This window comes from Peromyscus eremicus, chromosome 10, assembly GCF_949786415.1.
Source record: "Peromyscus eremicus chromosome 10, PerEre_H2_v1, whole genome shotgun sequence".
NCBI classification, from domain to species: domain Eukaryota; kingdom Metazoa; phylum Chordata; class Mammalia; order Rodentia; family Cricetidae; genus Peromyscus; species Peromyscus eremicus.
In genome coordinates this window covers 49,107,468-49,131,779 of record NC_081426.1, presented here as the reverse complement: position 1 = coordinate 49,131,779, position 24,312 = coordinate 49,107,468, and the positions used below count along the sequence as shown (strand labels likewise).

The 24,312-nt window shown below is 34.8% G+C and overlaps 1 long non-coding RNA gene across 1 annotated transcript in view; it reads left to right on the top strand.

Moving 5' to 3' along the window:
- The window catches only part of LOC131920674 (uncharacterized), a 98,501-nt gene extending 98,251 nt beyond the window's left edge, over window positions 1–250 (top strand). Inside the window, exon 3 of the long non-coding RNA XR_009381745.1 lies at window positions 115–250. This is a non-coding gene — a long non-coding RNA (uncharacterized LOC131920674). The remainder of the gene's footprint in view (window positions 1–114) is intronic.
- The last annotated feature ends 24,062 nt before the right edge of the window (window positions 251–24,312 follow it).

Below are 24,312 nucleotides of genomic sequence, written 5' to 3'. Positions count from 1 at the left end.
TGTGTGTGTGTATGAAGCATCTGTGTGCATGAGTGCATGCATATGAGTACTTTCGTGATGCAGACTAATGGTCAACACTGATGTCCTCCTGTATCACACTGTAATTTTTTGAAGGTAGCAACTCTCGCTGAACCTGAGCTCACTAGGACAGCCATTTATGAAGTCCCAGGAGCAGAGGCAGTCTGTTTGCACATGAAGACACACAGACACCAACCTAGGGGGAATTTGTACTTTCAGAGGCTGAATTTGTTAGTCCCTTGACTTTGAATGTCCCAGTTTAAAGGACAAAATGTGTCTTAATAAACTCCCAATATTAATATTTTTGTTGTAGTAATCACCATTAAGACAAATATTAATCAAACAACCTCTCTTTGGCTCAGGTTTATATAGATACAAAAGGCTGTTGCAGAAGCTGTGTTTCTTATGTGATAAACCACTCGTGAGAGAGAATAGTTGAGTACAAGTTCTATTTTGAAAGCTAAAGGCAGAAAGAAGCCAAAAGAAATCTATTTGATATAGTTTCTTCAATTCATATTCAGGTGATTATTCTCTAATTTAAGAGAGAGAGAGAGAGAGAGAGAGAGAGAGAGAGAGAGAGAGAGAGAGAGAGAGAGAGAGAGAGAGAAAAGAAAGTTGAAAGTATATGCAAATGTCTGATACAGGGAAATTCACAAACATCTCACACCTTCCTGAACAAAACAAAAACAAACAAACAACAACAAAAACAATCTGTTGTGTAAGAATCCCTGTTAGTTAGGAAAGACAACAGGTTACTGTTAATCGTTTTCCTGGTTTTTAGGTGGTTTTATTGGATGAATTCAAAGAGATAACTTTGAAACAGAATTTAAAATTTTACAGAAACTACTTTAGAAGATTTTGCATGCAGTATAGAGCAGTGCTAGGTCAGATGGCTGTAAATTGCATGATAAGCCAGGAGAGACGAGTTAAGGATTAATCTGTATAGCACCATATAGGACACTGCTTTAAATATTATACTTCTGAACTTTCCAGAAAAATAAGTGATATATACTATGTATACACCTAAAAAAAATTCACCAATATCCAATTACTTATTTATTTTTCTTCCCTCAACTAATGAAATTTGCAATTAACGGTAAAGTTCTCCTGATTTGTTAAGATTCTATTTGCCCTGATCTAATGAGGATACACAGTCTATTCTGCAGTCTCAATTGAAAACTTCTATATTTCCATGAGTCCAATCAACTTGTTCCCACTTTGATTTACCTCTATATGGTAAAGAATTGGTTTCTTTTCTTTTCTCTCAGAAAAAAAAAATCCTTACATAGTGTAGTAACAACTCTATGTGTGGACCCAGGAAGACAACTTTGTACAGTATTCTTTCTTGTAGTAACAAATCATTTGTTAGGATACAATTTAAATTTAGGACAGAAATGGTTTCTTTATGACTTTTACAGTATTTTCAGTGCACACTGCAGGGATTTTCAAAGCGAATCACTGTTGCTTTTAGTGATATGATTCAATTGACTTTTAAATTTCAGAATGTTTGGGAAAGCCCTGGGTCTTCTTAGTGTTGATGTGGAAAGTTTCTTCAAGATGAATAATATCCTTTATTACATTTTTTTTCTAAATTTTACAGAAAAAAATTGATATTATAGCAAGATATGACTCAAATCCTAGAGAAACCAAGTGTCATTGTGTAAGATAAAAATGAATTATCAAATTTTAATATGTTATTGCTGCTATAATCCATACGAAATTAATGGAGGTAAGATAATCATTAAACACTGAGCTTTCGGGAGTAGCTTGATATGTGTTGTTAATGAATACAGTTCATTCTCACTTGGAAAGAGTTGGGATTTACATGAAAAATTATTTAGCTCATTTTGTAATAGAAGAGCATTTATATTATAGTCTTAAACATGTCATAATGTCATTTCTGAAAACTTGCTTTTTTGTAGATATCATTGTTGGATCAATCTATAACTATGTTTGTAAATCTTAAATCAGACCAGAAAAACCACATTTATTTCTGTAAGTGAAGAATATATTGGGTTCTTTCTATTGACTATTTCCCCATTTGAAGCTTGAAATATATAATCATATGCTGACAGTGGAAAAATTAGCATTTTTAGTTTTTAAGTCTTGACTATATGGATACAATGTGTCTAAATTCACCTAAACCATTTATTGTATTTATTGAAAATGATCACTTCAATAATGAATGTGCCATTCTCTGCCATTGTATTCCTTTATAACTCAGAACACATTCATATAAACACATGATTTTTGTTTTTTTTTGTTTTTTGTTTTTTGTTGTTTTTTTTTTGAGACAGGGTTTCTCTGTGTAGCTTTGCGCCTTTCCTGGAACTCGCTTTGGAGACCAGGCTGGCCTCGAACTCGTAGAGATCCGCCTGCCTCTGCCTCCCGAGTGCTGGGATTAAAGGCGTGCGCCACCACCGCTCGGCAACACATGATTTTTTTTTCTGTTAACTTACTAGGTGCCTTCCTGTTCATATTCATGTCATTCATTATTGCTGCCAAGTTATCTTGCAAATTATTTTTCTTGACTCCTCATTAACATTATAGTCTGAGGTAGTTTGAGAATAAAAATAATGTTTGAAGTATCCACAACAATAGACAAAGCTCTAAATGTCATGGAAGTCATTTTCAGTGCAGTCTCTTGCTTTAGCAGTATCGGCATTCTTTGATGTCAAGAGCAATCCAGAAATGACAAGCATCTGTCCTGTTGCGTAGGTGAAGTATTTCATTGCCCTCATTTGGCAAAGGGACACCACAGAGCACATAGTAATGTATCACAATATTTTTAAAGTCCATCTTGACCCAAGATTACGTATGTCACAGATACATTTTTTCTTCTAATACATCACAGCAGGAGGCAAGTTTTTGGATTTCTTCTTTCTTTGAGCCCTATCACTTTTGTGATTTTCATGGTTTAAAATATAATGTGGAATGGCCGATGTTTTTAGATGTCTCAGAATGTTATAGTTAATAGTACCTTTGGAAGTTATCACTAGTTATGACAATATTTTTAAACTGGTACTCTTTAAATTTTGTGTATAAGTTTGTGTATAACCCTGATGGGCTTGGGTTTTTATGAAATAAAATATTTACACAGTACAGGGTGTGAGTGACAGTTGGTTATGTAGTTAATTACCAACAAATGAAGTGAGTTTATATTATTTGACTAATCTGACTCTCCATTTTTAATGCAGTTGATGCATATTAGTTATTTTTTATCTTTATGATGTATACTGTACTAACAGCAAAGACAATGGTATAGCCAATCAGACAGAACTAAATTAGATTAATATTTCCTTTACTTCAACTACATGGCCCTAATAGACAAGCCTTAAGCAAACTTCAGTTTGATCATGGGCTTATAAGGTACAATATTTCCATTAATAGTTTCTAATGATTTTATTGATACTTAGACATTCATTCTGATATCATTTTAAAGGCAGGGGTTTTTCTCCAACTGGAAAATGGAAATCCTGTAAATTTCTACCTAAATATCTAACTGGCATCTCAGAAACAAAATCCTTTCTTTTGAGGATAGAAAGATGGTTCAGTGGTTAAAAGCTCTGCCTGTTCTCTCAGAGGACTCATATTTAATTCCTACTCCTCACATGGCATCTAATCACCATCCATACCCCTAGTTCTTCTCTAGCATGAATCAAGCACATGGTATGACAAGTGAAACAGTCATATACATAAAATAAATACTTAAAAACTGTTTCCAAATCTGAGCTCAATGATGTTTTCAATGTGTTTTCCCCATAGTCTCTTCATCTTAATATATGGCAAGTATATTTTACTGCATGCTTCAGACACAACACCTTGGAATCATTCAATAATCTATTAAATGATATGTTCCCCATATTGTCTTTAGAACTACCTCTTTTTAATTTGAAAGTATATTCGTAGTACTATATTGACTAAAGAATGATCTTTGCAATGCAGTCTCAATGGATGTGTCAGTCACACTTAAGGTAGTCCAGCAGTTGAAGACCAACACAAAACAAACTCTATGGTATATTTGAGGGTTTTTTTTTTCTCATATTGTTTGGTTGGGCACTTTTTTTTTTTTTTACCTCACTCATCTTTTCTTGTATATTATGGTTTCTAATTGTTTGGTTTTATTTTGTTTATTTATTTATTTGTATGTGTGATTTGTTTGTTTGCATGTTTCATGTGCCTTTCCTATTGTTTTCAATAATTACAATTTTGTTGACTCTTTTCTAAAGAGATGAAGAAAGAAAGCCTGGAGTTGGGTGAGTAGGGAGGCAGGGATAATCTGAGAGGAGATGTAGGAGGAAACAGTGATCAGAATGTATCACATGAAAAATTATTTTAAAAAATGAAAGACTTTTGCTTGAATTGGCAAAAGCATGGACTGCTGAGCACTGCAATATTCTCCTTACAGTCTTAGTTTGTACCCTTCTTATTCATAGCTGTAGGTTTTCTTGCTACTGCTTGATTAGGCTTAATAGCCCATGTTTCAGGATACTTTCAAACCCTTAGTGGTTCCCCATAGGAAAGTATATATACTTTCTAAATGCCTAGAAGACTGGTATACTTCCTTCCCTCCACTCATCTACTTTAAAGCTGATTCATCAGACACATTTTATACCATCGTATGTAAAATGGATTTCTTCCTAACATTAGCTTGTTTTCTTTTATTTCTTTCATTCTGCAATACAAATCTTATGATGAACTGAAATATTTAATATGCATTGATTTTTATTTATTAACTCATTTCTCTTACTAAAATGCAGTTCCATTAAATATGGAAAATTTTCTTCAGGATATAGTTAATAATTATAGTTTGAGTTAATGAATATTTCTCACACTTAGATTATTCTTAGTAAATGACAGACGTGATTGTAATTGTCATTAAATTAAATCATAAATTTTGTTTTTAAAGATATGTTAAATAGAGTTTCAGTTTTTAAAATCAATCTGATTCCAAGCTCTAATTTTACTGGAACATTGTTCTTCATGGTACGAATCAACCAAGCATGGCTCATATGGGTTCACAAAGACTGAAACGGTAAGCACGGGGCCCGCATGGTATGTGCACCAAGTCTTCTGTGTATAAGTTATGCCCATTAACTTGGTGTTTTTGATGGATTCCTAAGAGTGGGAGCAGGTGTGTCTCTGTCTCTTTTGTCTACTCTTGGTACCTATTGGGTTGCTTTGTCCAACCTTGAAAGAAGGGCTTTTAGCTTGTTCCTTGTCATATTTATCTTGTTTTGTTATGTTTAGTTGTTGTCCCTTGAAGGCCTGTTTTATTCTGAAGGGAAGTGGAGAGCAAATGGAGTCAAGGGGAAGGGCCTAGAAATATTGGAGGGAGGGAAAACTGTGTTTAGTATGTATTGTATGATAAAAGAATCCATTCACAATAAAAAAAAATAAAGTGAAAAAAATCACTATTAGAAGTTTGTAACTTGATAAAAATTACTTAATGTTAAAATTATAATTCCAGTAACTTTCAGATGGCATTATATCCCTTTTGCAGTGCATATGTTCTACAGTGGAAATTGATTCACACAACCTCCAACACTTTTTTGTTTCATTCACTCATTTCTAATGAATGAATCTTTAATTTGTATTTTCTACAATGAATCATAGTTCCAACTCAAATAAAAAATAACATAATGTACAGATTCTTAGAATAATTTGTATCTGTGGGCTAATTCCAAACTTGTTTAAAAAACAAGGATTTGCAGAGCTCCCCACTTAATAGAATTTTAAATGAAACAGTCATTTTTGCAAAAATCATAACAAGCAATGTTACGATACATTTTCAAAGACACAGATTTATGTCTCTCTGTGTATATGTGAGTCTATGCAGTATCTGAGCAGGTACCCATGAAGGCCAGAAGGTAGTCTCAAATGCCATAGAGATGGAGTTTCCAGCAGCCACAAGCTACTTTATGTGGGTCTGCCATCAAAACTAGAATGCTCTGAGAGACCTGAACGCACTCTTAACTGCTGAACTGTCTCCACAGCCCTACTAACTCACTTCCGAAAAGCGTTTATCACAAGGTATTTGTTACATGCCATGACTTAGATATACTATCCTAGAAACACAAGAAGTCAAACATTAAGCTCTCACTAGGTACCAATCATATGTAAGAAAATTGTCTACATTCTTAAATTATTTACTGACATTATTGATGATTAAGTTCAGTCTTCTTGAAACCTAAAAATTTGAGTTTCTAATGTTTGTACATCACATATCCGTCATCACATATATTTAACACTTTGTGTCCTTGTGCCCACACATGCATGTGTCCATTCATGCACACTAAAGACAATTATGAAATACACTCAGCATTATAATGCTGTTTTAGATCTCACCATACTAACATTCGATGCAAAGAACTTAACCCTTTAACAATAGGAAGTTTGTACTTTCTCCATGCTACAGTTTCTGGAAAATACTATGTATTCTCTGAATTTATGAGTTCAGCTTTTTTTCTACATGATCATTTCTAACACTCTTGTTGATTAGAGAGGGAGAGATTATATCCATATCTAAGTCCTGATCTTTGAAGAATATTATTCATAATTTTATTAGTGACTATACTAGCTGTTGATTCTCAGATACATGCTTTACAGTATTAAAATATACTCTGTATAAGTTTAAAATTGGAAACAAATACATTTCTAATCATGAAATAATTTAGATATTAACTATTTTCTGCATCTACTATAAAGACCATTTTCATCTGTTGCCATTAATTTGGCCCAGAACATTTTTGATCTGCATTTTTAACCTACATTTGCATCACAAAGACACACTGATATGTGGTAACCTAGATGTGACTAGAATTTGATGTGCTTGTGATTTGATTTATTTATTTCTATTCTTATGATTTTAAAGGACTTTCAGAGCATGTTCAAAAAAAATCAGACTGAAATTTTATTTTCTTTATTTAGCTTTGTAAGTTTTCTTTTTTTTTTTTTCAGAGCATGTCATTTTTAGTGGCCCACAAACTATGTATGAACACAGTCCAAATAAAAAACAAAACAGTGGGCTGGAGAGATGGGTCAGAATTTCCCAGGAATCCACATGGATGGCCCTACCTTAGACTACTAGCAATAGTGAATTAGGGCTGGAACTGGCCTATTCTGGTAATCAGATTGGTGAATACTCTAACTGTCATAAAGCCTTCATCCAGTATCTGATGGAAGGAGATGCAGAGATCCACAGCCAAGCACCAGGCCAAGCTCCAGGAGTCTAGTCTACAAGAGAGATGAGGCAATCTATGAGCAAGAGGCAAGATCATGATGGGGAATTTTACGGAGACAACCAAACCAAATTAGAGGGAACTCATGAACTGTGAACCAATAGCTGTCGATCCTCCATGGGGCTGGACTAGGCCCTCTGCATAGGCGAGACAGTTGTTTAACTGTTCAAGGGGCCCCTTGGCAGTGGGATAAGGATCCTTCCTTGGTGCATGAGCGTGCTTTTTGGATCCCAGAGCCTGTGGTGGGACACGTTACACAGCTTTGGTACAGGGGGAGGGCCTTCGACCTGCCTCAACTGAATGTACCAGGCTCTACTGATTCCCCATGGGAAGACCTTGCCTTGGAAGAGATCGGTATGAGTCAGGGAAGGGTAAGGGGCTGGAGGACAGAGGAGAGGCAAATTGGTGGTTGGTATGTAAAAAGAATAGAAAATTTCTTAATAATAAACAAAGAAAACAAAGAATTAAAAAAAATGAGACTGGGAATAAGGCTCAGTGATTAAGAGAACTAGCTGCTTTCAAAGGACCCAAGTTCAATTCCTAAGGCCCACATGAAAGATCTCAACTTTATGAAACTCCAGTTTCTGGTTACCTCGAATGTTCTTCCTGCCTCTGCAGACACCAGACACACAAATGGTACACAGACATACATTCGGAGAAAATACTCATATGCATAAATTTTAAATTGAAATTTAAAGGAAAACAGTATAGGCACTGTTTGAATATACCCTCTTTGAAATTTTTTTTCCAGTTTTACTCATGACAAAAGTATGTCAGTATCAGTTTTACGTTAATCTTTCTTTTTTATTTGACTACTCTAGATGTATCAATTTAGATGTTAGTCATAAAACAACTGGATTTTTTCCTATAGCTGCTAGAAGAAGGAAATTCAGTTTTCTCCAATGGAATGGCACCGGGTGCATAAACTAGTTGAAGTAGGGCTCATATTCTCATATTTAGGAGTAGCTGGGCAATATTTAACGGACTCTACAGCATTTCTATGTGTATGCTTTAATAAATGGCCCTTAATTTTAGCTGTCCCTTCAGGTATATTCTTTTCCTTACTCTTCTCTTCCCTCTTCATCCTGGTTTGATCTTCCAGTTTCAACCCCGCTCCCATCACCACTTCCTATCCATCCATAACTATATAGTTTATTTCCCATTTGTTGCGTGTTCTAACCCTCCCTTAGTACCTCATTCTATCTTTAACCTCTGTAGTTATATGGGTGATAGCTGCTTAGCAAAGATTTAACAAATAACTCCCACTTATTCGGGTTTTTGTTTGTTTGTTTGTTTGTTTTGTTTTTGTTTTTTTGATCTGGGCTACTTCAGTCAGCATTATTTTTTTCCTAGCCTTTTTGTATGTGCTCTTTCTATTAATAAAGATAAAGGCAGAAGAGAAGATAATTTTTTTCCTGGTTTCAAAGTCATCTCACTGAAACAAATAGCATTTGTTAATTCACACTCAATGGTAGTCCCAACTTCTGTGTAAGTAATTGCAGCAGTCTTCCTTCATTCCATACTATCGTCTACAAACCTTTTTTACTAAAAGTAAAAATCTTTGAGTAATGTAGACATATTTCTTCCACAATTACAATTTTATCTTCATTCATTCAAATATGTGCAAATTACTTTATCATAGCTGCTAAGGTACTTTTGATAATTACTTGATGTCTGAAACCCAGAGACATCCCTCCATCATTTTGACAGTAGGTATAATTTTGTGTGTACACTTTGGCTGTATTTCACAGGTCAGTACACTCACTCCAATATAGGTCTGCATCTTAGATTAGATCATAATTTCTTTTCTACTTTACCTTTATTGTGGCAGGCTATTTTATATAATTAAACAGTAAATCAATAGGATAGCTTCTTTGTATCCTCTAAACAAACGGGAAATTTGTATTCTGATTAACTATTAACTCATCAAACAGGACATTCTAAAGGCTCATTTACTTATTTATTTTATTAAACTAACTGTGAGTTGGCATCCAAGGGTCCTGATATTCATATATAAACCAGTAACTTCATATACATATAGATAACACTTAATTTTTTTGGTATTCACTCTTTCTTTTCTTTGATTTCTTTTCTAAGATACATATTTTATTGTGGGAAGCATATGACACGATTTCAATAACTCTTTTAAAATACATACATACAGACATATATAATATGTATATAGTAAAAATTATGAATAGATTTGTATATATTTACTATAAAATACAGTCATGATAATATAGCCATTGTAAAATGATTAAAACAAAGCTATAAGTGTCTATCACCTCACATATTCTTTTTTTATGTGAGAATATTAAAATCTGCCACTCACAATACATTATTATCTGAAAGTAAATTCTATGTTGTGGATATTATTCCTGTTGTTGGTTTAACTAAATATTTGTCCTTTCTCTATCTTATATATCTGTACACCTCCTATCTCAGGAAACTACCATTCTACTTTTTAATTGTATATAAATTTTACATTTTTAGATTATACATAAAACAGAGATAATAGTGTATCTTTATCATTTTATGTTTGTCTTATTTACATTGGGAAACTGTATGTGGATTTATAATATTTAACAGGATTTTAAAATTTTTTTATGTGAGTACTGCATTTACATTATCCTCCTTTCCTCTTCCCTCTTTCAACTCCTTCTGTACCCACCATTCCTTCTTAAATTCATGGCCTTTTCTTCTTTAATTATTACTATTACATATACACACATATACAAGTATGTGTATATTAACACACCCTTCTGAGACTATTGTTGTTGTTCACATGGATGACTGTTTTAGGACAGACTACTTGGGATTGGATGACATATCAGGGTAATATAACATGCTTATCCATGGAGAAGATGGATTTATTCATAGCTCAGTAGCCACTGATTGCCTGTTTCCCCCACCCAAGTTGGCATGGCAACTGATATCATTGTGTTGTTCTCCCAAGCATATTGAGATTTTTTGAGTTCAGCTTCCCTGCCATAAACATAAACACTACCTCACAGCAGACATCTTTGTTCTCATGCTCTTATAATCTTTCTTTCCCTATCCTGGATGTTCCCTGAGCCTTAGGAATATGGGTTGTGTTGGAGATGTACCGATTAGGTTTGGACACTAAGGTTAGTTGTTCTCTGAAAATTGACAAATTGTGAATGTCTGTGTTTTTTTCCCACCATCTCCTGTGAAAAGAATCTTTAATGCCTGATGAGACCTTCCTTTATCTCTAAATTTCATGATTTGATTTTTCTGTATAGCTGAATATATATAAATGCATCATGTATATGGATTTCTATTTCTATTTTAAATTTCATTATCCATTCATTTTTAAAAGGGCATTTACATTGTATTCATTACCTAGCTGTTGTGACTAGAGTGGAAATGAACATTTCTAAGCAAGTGTCTATGGTGTAGGATGCCCAATAATTTGAGCTTAAGCTACAGAGTGGACTAGCTGGGCCATATGGGCAATTTATTATTGGTGTTTTTAGAAATAACCCCATGGATTTCCAAAATGACTACATCAGTTTACATTTCCATCAAGAGTAACTTAGTGTTCTTCTTTTCCCACATTCTCTACAGCATTTCTTAGTCAATTGTTTTGTTGACCTTAGCCATTCTAATTGGAAGGAGATGAAATCTCAAAAATTTTCTGGTTTGAATTTTCCAAGCTGTTAAGAATGACAAACATTTTTTAAAGCTATTTCTTAGTCATTCATTTATTTTTATTTTTTCCTTTCTTTTCTTTTTTTTTTTTAGTTAAAAGCCCAAGAGGTCAGAGCAGTAGCTAAGAACTGAGACTAAAACTACCTTCTTACTACCCACTGCCATCCTTCCCCTGAGAAAGAGACCTACTTCCTGTGTGTGTGTCTTTGTATTGACTTTCTGTTTTGCCTTCTCATTGGTTGTTAACCCAACAACATATCCTCCTCATCACTGCCTGTCTATACAGACCTCCAGGTCTCTATGGTTGGTATTGAGATTAAAAGCCTGTGTCTCCAAGCTGGGCATGTCCTTGAACACACAGACTCTGCCTGCCATGTGATCAGATTAAGGGCGTGTGACACCACAGCTGGCTTGCTATTAGCTCTGACCCCCAGACAACTTTATTTATTAACATACAAAAAAATCACATTTCAGCACAAATAAAATATCACCATATTTCCTCCTTTCTATTTTAATAAAAAGAAAAAAGGAAAAACATTTTAACTAATATAAGAAAAACTATATACAAAAAGTACAATAACTATATACAATATATACAAGCAATAAATACCTAAACAATGTCTAGTCCATTTGTATTTGACAAATTCAGAGAAAATATCCCATTATCTATCCTGTTTTGGTAAGTCCAAAATGTTCCTGATTGGAAAAAAGAAAGCATCTTCAACAAATGGTGATGGCATAAGTGGATGTCAACATGCAGAAGATTGCAAATAGATCCATATCTGTTGTCATGCACAAAACTCAAGTCCAGGTGGATCAAAGACCTCAACATAAATCCAGTTACACTGAACTTGATAGAAGAGAAAGTAGGAAGTAGTCTGGAACGAATTGGCATAGGAGACCACTTCCTAAATATAACACTAGTAGCACAGACACTGAGAGCAACAATTAATAAATGGGACCTTCTGAAACTGAGAAGCTTTTGTAGAGCAAAGGACATGGTCAATAAGACCAAATGACAGCCTACAGAATGGGAAAAGATCTTCACCAACCCACATCTGACAGAGTGCTGATCTCCACAATATATAAAGAACTCAAAAAGCTAGATATCAAAATACTGAACAATCCAATTAAAAAATGGGCTGCAGAGCTTAACAGAGAATTCTCAATAGAAGAATCTCAAGTGGCTGAAAGACATTTAAGGAGTTGCTCAACATCCCTAATCATCAGGGAGATGTAAATCAAAACAACTCTGAGATACCATCTTACACCTGTCAGAATGGTTAAGATCAAAAACACTGAAGACAGCTTATATTTTTTCTTTTAGACTTCTCTGTTCAGGTGAATATTTTTAATTCGTTGTTTTCATGACTCTTTGTTTTTTGAGTTCATAATATATTTTTGGTATTACACCTCTGTTAGATTTAGAAATGGTAAATATTCTCTCTTACTCCAGGTTTTATTTTGACTACAGAAGCTTTATATTTTTGCATGGCACTATTTGGAACTTGTTGGATTTAATTCTTGGGTTAATGAATACAGAATGCCCTTTCCTAGGCCTGTATCTTATAGGATACCATCTATGTTTTCTTCCAGTAGTTTCAGCCTTTCAAAAATCATACTAACTTCTTCGCTCCATGAGAAGTTGATTTTGTGCAGTATGATTTGTGTGTGTATAATATCTTTCTTCTACATTTGGACATCAAGTTTTCCCACAATCATTTTTTGAAGGTTCTGTCTTTTTTCAAGCGTGTATTATGGACTATTTGTCAAAAATCAGACAGCTGCAGTTACATATACTCACGTTTGGGTCTTCCATTTTGTTACACTGGTATATAAGGCTAGTGGTATGTGAGTACAATACTGTTTTTTAATGCTATAAACAGATAATCTGTCTTGAAATCCGGAATGATGATCACTTGAGCATTGTGGTTTTTGCTCCATATTAATTTTTCTATCTTGGGTCTTTTAAACTTTAATAGGAATTTTAGGATCTTTTTCTATTTCTGTAAAGAATGTGTGGGTAATTTGATGGAATTACATCAAATCTAAATTTTTTTTAATAGACTGATCTTTTTCACAATATTAATTCTACCAATCCATGAACATGAGTTGTCTTTCCTTCTAAATTGTTCCTAAATCTCATTCATCAGAGATTTGAACTTTTCATTATAAAGGTCTTTTACTCACTGATTAGGTTTATTCTAAGGTATTTTATTGTCTTTGAGGAGATGGTAAGTGAAAATGTGTCCTTGATATCAGTATGCTTGTTTGGTGGTATAGAGAGGACACTGACTTCTGCAAGTTATTTTCATCCTGAAACCTTGATAATATTATTATTCACTGCCAGAAGTTTTCAGCTGAAATTTTTGAGATTTCTTGTATATAACATCATGTGTTAATAGGGATAATTTGACTTCTTTTCTATTTGTATTCATCTTAGGACTGGCCTCCTTTTGCCTTATTGCTCCAGCAAATGCTATGCGCACTAGATTGAAAAGGATTGAGGGTAGTTTAGAGTCTCTCTCCTGATTTCAGTGGGTTGTCTTGTGTTTGTCTCCATTCAGTGTAATGTTGGTTGTGAGTTTGTCATGTATAATCTTTATTATATTGAGGTTTGATCCATCCATTCCTAGTCTCTCTGTGATTTTTATCATGAAAGATGCTAGATTTTGTCAAATAATTTTTCTATATCCATTGATATGATCATAGGGTTCTTGGCATTAAGCTTGTTTTTGTGACTATGTCCATCAGATACATACTTCTGTAGTTTTGCTGTTGTTGTTGTTGTTGTTGTTGTTATATCTTTACATATTTTTGGAACACGAGGTCTTGGTTCTGGAGTGAATACAGGCAGAGACAGAACACAAGATATGCATCTGCAGACTTGCTTGGGTGTATGGAGATGGTGCAGGTATGCTTGATTTTGAGGTTTCAATAGGAAAAGCCAGTGCATGAACTTTTGGAAAGGTGGTAGGCCTGGGAGTGTGGGCAAGACAATGACAGCTGAAGTTCTAAGAAAGTTCTTAGAGATTTTTCTGTGTTGTTGCAAATGGTGTTTTGTTGTTGTTGTTGTTTCAAACTGTGAAATATGTTCTCTTTGACTATGTGATAAGCTGGCTTATATTAAAGTTCTATATATAGTTTTTAGAGAAAATTATACGTAGTGACTAAACTTATCTGTATTTGTACAAGTAGTTATAAGACATTATATCCCACATTTTTGCCATCATTTGTTATATTCTGTAATCATATTTACCATCTTTAGCTAGAAGAATAATACAAACCAAAAGTGCAAGTAGCTTCGTTCTCTTATAGCGAAATATGGTGAATGTTTTTGCATAAATAATAAAATTGTACTTGTTACGGTATAAAAACAATTCCATTGTGTATATTCACATTACATTGTCTTTGCCTTCCATGGGTTGATAGACACTTGGGTTAAGCTCATAGCCTGACTATTGTAAATAATTACCATGGGCATTCAAGTATCACTGACTTACTGTTTGCAATTACTTTTTATCTGTTCTTATAAGTTATGTCACTGGGTAACATTCAGAACTACTTTCAAAATATTTTTAGCAATAAAGGTTACCCACTCCCATGGAAACCTTACATGCACAAGGCTTATTTTATTAGGACAGATGAGTGCCATGTGTGACTGCAACAAGACAAGCCCAACAGGGGATGATGCTTCAGGGGCTCTTTTTCTTGGAACCTGCCTTGAAATGTCAAAGTATTTCTAGATGTAAACATTGTGAAGTTCCTTCTTTTAGGAAATCAATCAACCCTAAGGGTAAGCAAAATAATGGCATACAATGGACCATTTACATGGAATCTCTCTTCACAAATTCATTAACCCACATAACCAAATTATTAATAAAGCTCTAAAAGTCATTGTTTTAAAATGCAACATATCATAATTCATATAGTATTTACATTGAATGAAATAGTGGTTTGTAGACAATTCAATGTAAAGTGGATAAATAGTATATTGAAATACTATTTAAATTTAAATGGAGACTTAAGCATTTTTTAAGTTTTGACATCCACTGGGACCCTCAGAACAATGAAATCTTCTTTGATGCTAGAGTAAACATACACTTAAGAGAAATTTCTGCATGAATAAGCATTCAGGCCCTCTGAGTGGGTGAGACAGTTGATTGGTCTGATCTGTTTGGGAGGCATCCAGGCAGTGGGACCGGGTCCTGTGCTCATTGCATGAGTCGGCTATTTGAAACCTGGGGCCTATGCAGGGTCGCTTGGCTCGGCCTGGGAGGAGGGGACTGGACCTACCTGGACTGAGTCTACCAGGTTGATGTCAGTCTGCAGGGAAGGCTTTGCCCTGGAGGAGATGGGAATGGGGGGCGGGCTGGGGGGAAGGTAAAGGGGGCAGGAGGGGGAGAACAAGGGAATCCGTGGCAGATATGTAGAACTGAATTGTATTGCAAAATAAAAATTTAAAAAAAAAAAGAAAATATAAAATAAGCCCAAAACAGCTCCATAAATCTATTTTTCTTTCTTCTTGACCATTTCTATTTCTTGTAGTTTGGACATTCAGGACTTTAAAAAGATTTCAAATGGTTTTTATTTTGTGCTGGAGGATGACTCTGGGTTTCTGTAGTTGGCAGGTTTTGAAAATATATAGCTCATTGCTGTTAGTAATGTTCTTCGGAGCTGAGTTTCTTGAGAAAAGTTGAAACATTGTTAACTTTTAAGCCAAAAACTGAACTAAAATTTCAATGTATTAAGAAAAGCCTTGAATTAAAGTCTTATCTGACAGGCATGCTTTGCCTTCTAACATGGTCTTCCTACTGCACTCAACATAGACTGGTCATATAAGCAATTGTTCTTCCTCATAACTACTCTTAAACTTACTAAAAATCTCTTATCATCCAGGAAACAATAAAAAAGGGCATCTGTAAGTAGAATCAGAAAGAGTACTTGGTTCACTGATGTAATTCAGTAGACTATATTTATGTTCTTGTAGATCAAGGTCAGGAACTTGGGTTGAATTTAAAATTACACTATAACTTTCCTTTAGTGAAAGAAGGAAAATTGAGAAAAATTATCCCAATGAATTGTATTCTTTTTTTCTATTTTCGTTTTCTTTTTTTTAATTTTGCATACCGACCATAGCTTCTCCTCCCTCACCCACTCCCCTCCCCACATTCCCCCTACCCTACTCCCCCATCCATTCCTCAAAGAAAGTAAGGCCTCCCATGGGGAGTCAACAAGGTCTGGCTCATCAAATTGAGGCAGGACCAAGCCCCTCTTCTCTGCATAGTGAACGGGTTCCAAAATTATATTCTTCTAAAAAAGTGAGACAACCATTTGTTAAAGATTTGTCTTTGAAATATAAATGAAATGTCAATATCCTGAGTTAGGAATCATTCATTCTTTACTGAAGATTGTTGGTCGCTGATAAACTGATTTATAGTGGAACCTGTAGAAGAATGATGTTTTCCCTGTACTGCTTTATATTAGGAGTAAACAGACAGATAATCATGTGGCTAAATTACTTTTTATTCATTATACCATCTCAAACAATTATAGTGTAAATTGTATTTTGTTGCCTTATGGTCAATAAATAGAAACACGGAAATACATAAGAAATACACAGAAATAAGCATGATCCTGACTTCTATAATAATATATATGTTTACAAATGTTAAGACCATATATTAGTGTCTAATATAGAGAAAAAGATAAAAACATCTTCAGCAAAATAGAGCTGACCTTTGACAAAAACTTGATACATTCTGATGTACGCACAAAAAAGGATATACATAAACCCATGATTTATTAGGCAATGCTTCACTAAATTGTTTATGAGCAGATACATATTCTGAAGCTTCTAATATTTAAATTCGGACAAATACTGTGATTTGAAGAATCCTCTCACACTTCTTGTCTCAGCTCTCTCACACACACATGCTCATTCACCCAGATGATGGGCTACTAATTTAGGAATGTTTTTATTATTTGTGCTTAACTACATCATTATCAGCTTAGAAAAGTTGTAGCATTCACAATTTGTAGATGGCAAAGGATCATCTGAATGATACATCACCCTTCATACAGTAGGTATTCCATTACAGAAAGTAATGTGATGTTCATCTGTAATGAAGTGGAACCAGGACACATTCTAAACAAGGTCCTTGGAAGCGTGGATTTAGAAAGTCATGGATCACTGATGACCTGAGCATATTTTCTTTTACTCAAGAACCAGCACATAAAGCCAAAAGTAGGCTTAAAGAAGCAAAGTAAACTTCCAAAAGTAAAATGGAGTTTTGATGTTAAATACAAAGTGTGGTTATATAAGTACATTATCTACTACTGCTGATTCTGAAAGTTTCCTGTGTAGCAGGAATCTTAAAAGTTCTAATTAATAAAATCAAACCTGAGGCCAGTTATTGGGGTGAATGCTGGAAGATCAGAGAAGCAGAACAAGCCACAGTCACCTCACCTTGCCAGTTCCTCAGCTGATCCTGTTTCCCGAGACTGGAAGATTCTGAGTCCTCATCCAAATGGATCTCAGCTGAACTGCTGCTAGAAGCCTAAAAGCTTAACCAGCCAAATGCTTCTAGTTTCCGGTCTTCACGCCTTATATGTCTTTCTATTTTTGCCATCACTCCCTGATATTAAAGGCTCACTTCTTGGGAATAAAGGCGTGTGTCACCATGCCTGGCTGTTTCCAATGTGGCCTTGAACTCACAGAGATCCAGAGGGATTTCTACCTCTCGAATGCTAGAATTAAATGTGTGAGTGTCACCACTTTCTAGCCTTTGTATCTAGTGGCTATTCTGTCTCTGACCCCATGTAAGTTTATTAGGGTGCACAATATTTTGGGGAACACAATACCACTACATTTCCTGTATCTTCTTGATACTACATTTGCTTCATTTACCAGTGGTATCAAAAGCATTTATCATATAACTCAGTCATTTTCCTCGCATTCTTAGACTCTTAACTATTTCATTAAATATACTTAAGATGATAACTTTATCAATGTTAATTAAAATTATAAGGAAATATCCTATTGATCTAGATGTAAAAATATGTGTGGTAATATATTGTGCACCCTGTTAAAACTTATTTGGGGATCAGAGGACAAAGCCAGCCACTAGATTAGACATAGAGGCTAGACAGTGATGGCACACACCCTTAATCCTATCACTCAAAGGGAGACAGAGATCTGTCTGCATCTCTGTGAGTTCAAGGCCACACTGGGAACAGAGCCAGGCATGGTGGCACACACCCTTAATCCCAACACTTGAGATCTCATGCCTTTGCTTGGGAAGCACACATGCCTTTAATCCCAGGAAATAATATGGCAGGGCAGAAAAATGTATATAAGGCTTGAGGAAACAGGAACTCACTGTCTTGAGAGTGAGGATTTCCTAGAGGTAAGAGCTTATGGCTGGCTTGTTCTGCTTCTCTGATCTTTCAGGTTTCACCTCAATATGTGGTCTGGGTTTTTTATTATAAGACTTTTTAAGATTCATGTTATATATATATATATATATATATATATATATATATATGCATATGTATGAAATCTCTAACAGTATCCTTGACATATATTTGACATATATTCAATATTGCATATAACATTTCATGTATGTGTGTAGGGGCTGGTGAATATATAAGTTTCTGCAGAAAGTTGTATAACCATATATATTGAACAAAATGACAAAATGTTTACATATAAATAACTTGTAAAATGATTGGTTATAAATATATTTCTAGTAGTTTTAATTACAAAACTGAGAAGTGGGCCCTCATCCTAATTTAGATATGAAGAGTATTCCCCAAAAAAGATTCCTTTGTGGAATGTTTGGTCTCCAAAGGTAATACATATGAAGGGAGTTAATCTTACCATTAACACACAGATGGGTTAATAATAGCACAGGTCTATAATAGGGCTCTTTCCCATCAATCCTACTTGAGGAATTAAGTCACTAGGGTGATACTTTGTCCCCAGTCTTTTCTTCTATCTCTTGTTCCTTCTGCTTCCTGCTTTATATGGTGAGCAGCTTATGTGAGACATGTTCTTCCACCATGACGTCTGCCTTGTCACAGACATATGTGCTTTATCTACAGCTGATCACAGACTGAAATCCTGAAACAACCAGCTGAAATGAGCTTTGATCCTCTGTGCTGTATTTGCCAAGTTTTTGGTCATAGGGACAAAAGGGATGGTCACAGCATGGTGTGTTGAATAATGGGTTGATTTTATTTCACTAACCTCATTAATAATCTTATCAAGGAGTGTTTTTATTTTGCTTCACTTGTATCAGTACTTATCCAGGGTGTTGTTCTAGCCACCTTTGGTACAGAAGGCATTTTCAATGTATATCCCCACCTAACTCTATGGATATACTTCCAGGCTCTGCAAGATTTCATAGCAATTATTATGAGGACAGGATACGTGCGTGTATAGGGTGTATATTAAATTATTCAAATATGAAAAATATGTACAAAGGGTTTTTCTTTCTCTCTTTTTACAATATGTATTAAAGGACTGTGTAGCTAGAGTTTTCCTGCCTGGCCTAGAGTCAGGACAAATCTCTCTCATCTGCCAGTCCCACAGCCGCTCAGACCCAACCAAGTAAACACACACAGACTTATATTGCTAACAAACTGTATGGCCTTGGCAGGCTTCTTGCTAACTGTTCTTATATCTTAAATTAACTCATTTCTATTAATCTATAACTTGCCACATGGCTCATGGCTTACGTGTATCTTAACATGTTGCATCTCACCATGGCGGCTGGCACTGTCTCCCTGCCTCAGCCTTCCACTTCCCAGAATTCTCTTCTCTGCTTGTCCCGCCTATGCTTCCTGCCTGGCTACTGGCCAATCAGCATTTTATTTATACAGAGTGATATCCACAGCACTTCCCCTTTTCTTTTCTTTTTAAAAAGGAAGGTTTTAACTTTCACATAGTAAAATTACATATGGCAAAACAGCTATCTAGCAAGAATTACAGTTACAATATCTAGTCTATTTGTATTTGGCAAAATTAAAGAAGATATCCTATCTATCTTATATTTGTGAATCTAAGGTTTCATATCTAACTTATCTCTTCTCATAACTAAGGATATTCTTTGGGCAATCGGCCAGATTTTTTTTAGTATCTTATGTATACATTGCTAGACTGTGATTTTTCTTAAACTTCCCCTCTAGATAATAAATACTTTTTTCTTTCTGTTCTGAAAATCCATACAAATTCATATATATATATATATGTATATGTATATATGAAAGAAAATATGTTACATAGCTCAGAACTCAAAGCTCAGGCCTCCTTTGATGAACAGCCTCACTTCAATAATTGTCTCTACTAATATCGCCACTGAAAATATTGTAAGACATTCTATGCACAAGTTCTTTTTTTTTACATATTACCTATCAGTTTTCTTCGGACTATATTCAGTGTACATCTTATACAGGTCTCAATATTACTTAATAAAAACACCAACTGTTAACTATGGAGGCAATCAAAATAAGGCTAAAAATTTGTTACAGTTTTTGTTAGAATTCTTGTGAAGGAATATCTAATGAGACAAAACATGGGAAAGAAAGGCTTTATTTTGACTCAAGGCATGAAGCTTGAAGGTTCAGCCCATCATGCCTGAAATTTAATGTAAAAAGAGATTGCTCTATTTCTTTCCTTCTTTCTCTCTTTCTTCTTTCTCTCTTTCTTCCTTCCTTCCATCCTTGCTTCCTTCCTTTCTTCCCTTCCCTTCCCTTTTTTCCATTCCCTTCCTTCCTTCCTTCCTTCCTTCCTTCCTTCCTTCCTTCCTTCCTTCCTTCCCTCCTTCTTCTCTTTTTTTTTGGTGGATCTAAAAAAGAGAAAAGAAAAGGCTAGCACCAATTGGGGCCATTCTCTATTTCTCCCCTCTCTCTCTCTCTCTCTCTCTCTCTCTCTCTCTCTCTGTGTGTGTGTGTGTGTGTGTGTGTGTAATTTTGTTTAAAGTCTGGGGCTTGACTTTATATGTCTTCCACTATTACTCTCTATTTCATTTTTTGAGTCTCTCACTGAACGTGGTCCTCACCAATTTGCTAGAATGGCTGTGGGGACTCCACCTGTCCAAGCAAGCCCTGAGGTTACAGATGCATAGTATAACACCTGTTCCTACCCCTTCCCTCCTCGTAGGGGTAATAACCGAAGAGATCAGAGAATTAGCGAAGAGCCACTGACTACCCTTTAGCTTACTGCATAGTTTCCCACATGAGAGAGCTTCCTCTTGCCTGGTTTTTTACAAGTGCTCTGGGGAGCCAAATTCAGTTGTTTGTACTTGCAAAAGAAGCGCTTTACCCACTGATCCATTTCAGCCCCCTTTTCTTTTTGTTTAGTCTGGGACTCTGTCCCATTATGACCATGCTTCTCACACTAGTGGCTGGTCATCACTCACTTAATCCTCTGTAGAAAAGTCCTCACAGAAACAACCAATCCCAGACACACACTGGGTTCAGGACATTTAATTCAATAAAGTTGACATTAATCATTACACCAAGTATTATGATCATGATAAAACCATAAAATGATATGATAATTGCTTCTCTATCCCACATATATCAGAATATCCTGAACAAAAGCTATATTCAATGAAGAGTAATTTAAAAAATAGTATGAGATCTTATCACATGAAAAGGGACTTCAATGAAAATAGAAATATGTAACTTCTATGATACTTTAACAGTAGGTGTCAGATACATGTTTTGGGCTAATGATTCTATGTTTTTCTTTCTTTCTTTCCTTCTTCTTATTTTCTTCTTTCTTTCCTTCTTTATTCCTTTCTTTCATTCTTTCATTTTTTTGGAGTAAATTTGAGGTAATACTGAAGGAAGTTTAAAATATGGTATACTGAAGACAGAGTATTTTATAGATAAGTCCATCAGTTTGTTATAATTGAATGACATTCTTTGAATCTAAGACCTAGTTATTGCAATTTTGGGGAAAAGTCTGACTACCAATTTAATATAATTCTTTTTCTAAGACTGTAATGAACATTGGGAGGGTGGAATGAAAGCACGTCCTGGTTTAGTGTTGAATTATCTACTTCACATAATAAGCAAATGTGAGAAATAGAAATGGATGTTCTGTACAATTTTTCTCAAATGAGACAAATTGGAAGTCCAGTAATTGGCTGTAAATTCTGATTTCTGGTAAATTACCTAAATTTCAGATGCCATTTTATAGATTGACTTAACTTCTCTCTCTTTTCTTTCTATTTTTTCTTTGAAAGTTTGTTCACTTAATATAGTGATTCCTACTTATATAATGATAATCTCCAAAGAATTTAATGTAATTTAAATGATTATCCAGTTAATTCTGATAATGTGACATCAAATTAGGTGGTTATGCCTTTATGATGATGGAAACTGAGGCAGAGGTAATTTCAGTTACTTTCTTCAAATCTCACTCTCCGCCATCTCTGTCAATTTTGCATCTAGGAGGAATTGTCAGGAGTAGGTCACCATATTCAAAATTTTCCACAGACATTGCCAGCCAAAACTTTTATGTTTTGCAGCTCATTAGCTGTGAGAGATGCTCCATTTTTATTTTTTCATGTTTTGCTATTTTATGTACATTGGCTGAGAAAAACCTCGGCACTTACAAGCATAGGAATAAGGAGAAAACAGAGGATTCAATAACCTCTGTAGCATAAATGTGGTAAATTTATTTTCCCTATTATCAAAATATCAGGTTATGAAGGAAGACCCCAACATAAGGTAAGTAACTCAGTTCCTAAGACAATAAATAGCCTGTTGTGCCAACAGAGAATTTGGGTCTTATAGTAAGGTTTATTGAGATAATGTTAATGTTACTCCAATTTTCAATACATTTAATATATCAATAAATATAAATGTTCAAGATATTAATATTACAACTATATAATGCTCTCTAAGTTAACTGTTTTCCTGTTTTCAAAATTAAAATAAAAAATATCTTACTTCAAAACATACCTGAATTTTATTATTGTATTACTCTGGAAGGAAGAAACCCAACTTTTATAATGAAATTTGTCTTTTTAATCACAGCATTGTTTTTTAAAATACATGCATAGCATGAAACACAATGCACCAAAGAAAATGTTAATATCTTATACAAAACTGAGGACATTTAGAAAGGCCATATTGAAACCTAACAGTTTAAAATATAAATAAAAATAATTACCAAGGAAATATTGAGCATAAGTTGATAATGCCAGGCCCAGTAATCATGGGTTACTAAACAGAAGGCACAATTCATAGAGTTGTATTTCTTTTTTTCCTTTTTGTTTTAGCTTTATGAGTTGGTGTCCAGGAAGTCACTATTGCCTACTTCCTAAATAAAATGAATTATTGCCATTACCTTGGATTCCTACTAGAAATATTTGACAATATCCTCCTGCTGAACCCACCTCTTGTTTTAGAGTCAGAACAGAAAAATCAAGCTGGAACTAAACTGAAAGTTACTTCTTTACTGTCTAACTTTCCACAATGTTATGGGAAAGTAAGTAACAAACAGTCTTTTTAAACCATGGATCTTGATGCAAAAGTACCTAACTGTCATAAAAGATATGCCTCCTGCCTCAGTAGATGAATGACTTTCATAAGTGTAAACTATTGCAGTCTTACAGGATTTGAGGCCTGCACTGAAGGATGAAACTGTGGAATTGGTCAAAGGCCCGTCGATGAGAAGATCATATGTTCTAAGGGTAAAACTATGGCTTCTCTTTCGCTAAATGGACATGTCAAACTATTTCACAAATATTTATTGTTATATTTCTAGACTAATGTTGCCATCAAACATGTGCATAGATGTTTCTTAAACATCAATCAATAATGTTTAATGCACAGTGTCATAACTAGTCAATGTGCACTGTATATGTGATTTTCTTCAATGGGACCTTTATATCACATCTTCCAAACTCAGGGAGCATCATAGAAGAGGGGAAGAAAAAATGTAAAAGCCACATGATGCGAAGGAGGTGGAAAATACTGTGTTGTCTACCAAACTCACAGAAACTACAAATGCAGTTTTCTCCTGGTTTTGTTACTTTTCTACTGCAGTGATAAAATACCATGACCAAGGTATCTTATAAAAGAGTTTATTTGTGGACTAGAGTATCATAGGGATAAAGTTTGTGACCACCATGGTGGGGAATATGGCAGTAGGTGAATAAGTATGGCACTGCAGCATTAGCCTGAAACTTACATCTTGATCCACAAGCAGGAGGCAAAGAGAAATAGATTTGGAATGCTGTGAGTCTCTTGAGACCTCAAAGCCCACTCCCCGTGACATACCTCCTCCAATAAGAACATATTTCCTAATCCTTCCCAAGCAGTTCCACCATCTGAGGGCTTCAGATGCAAGTATTTGGGC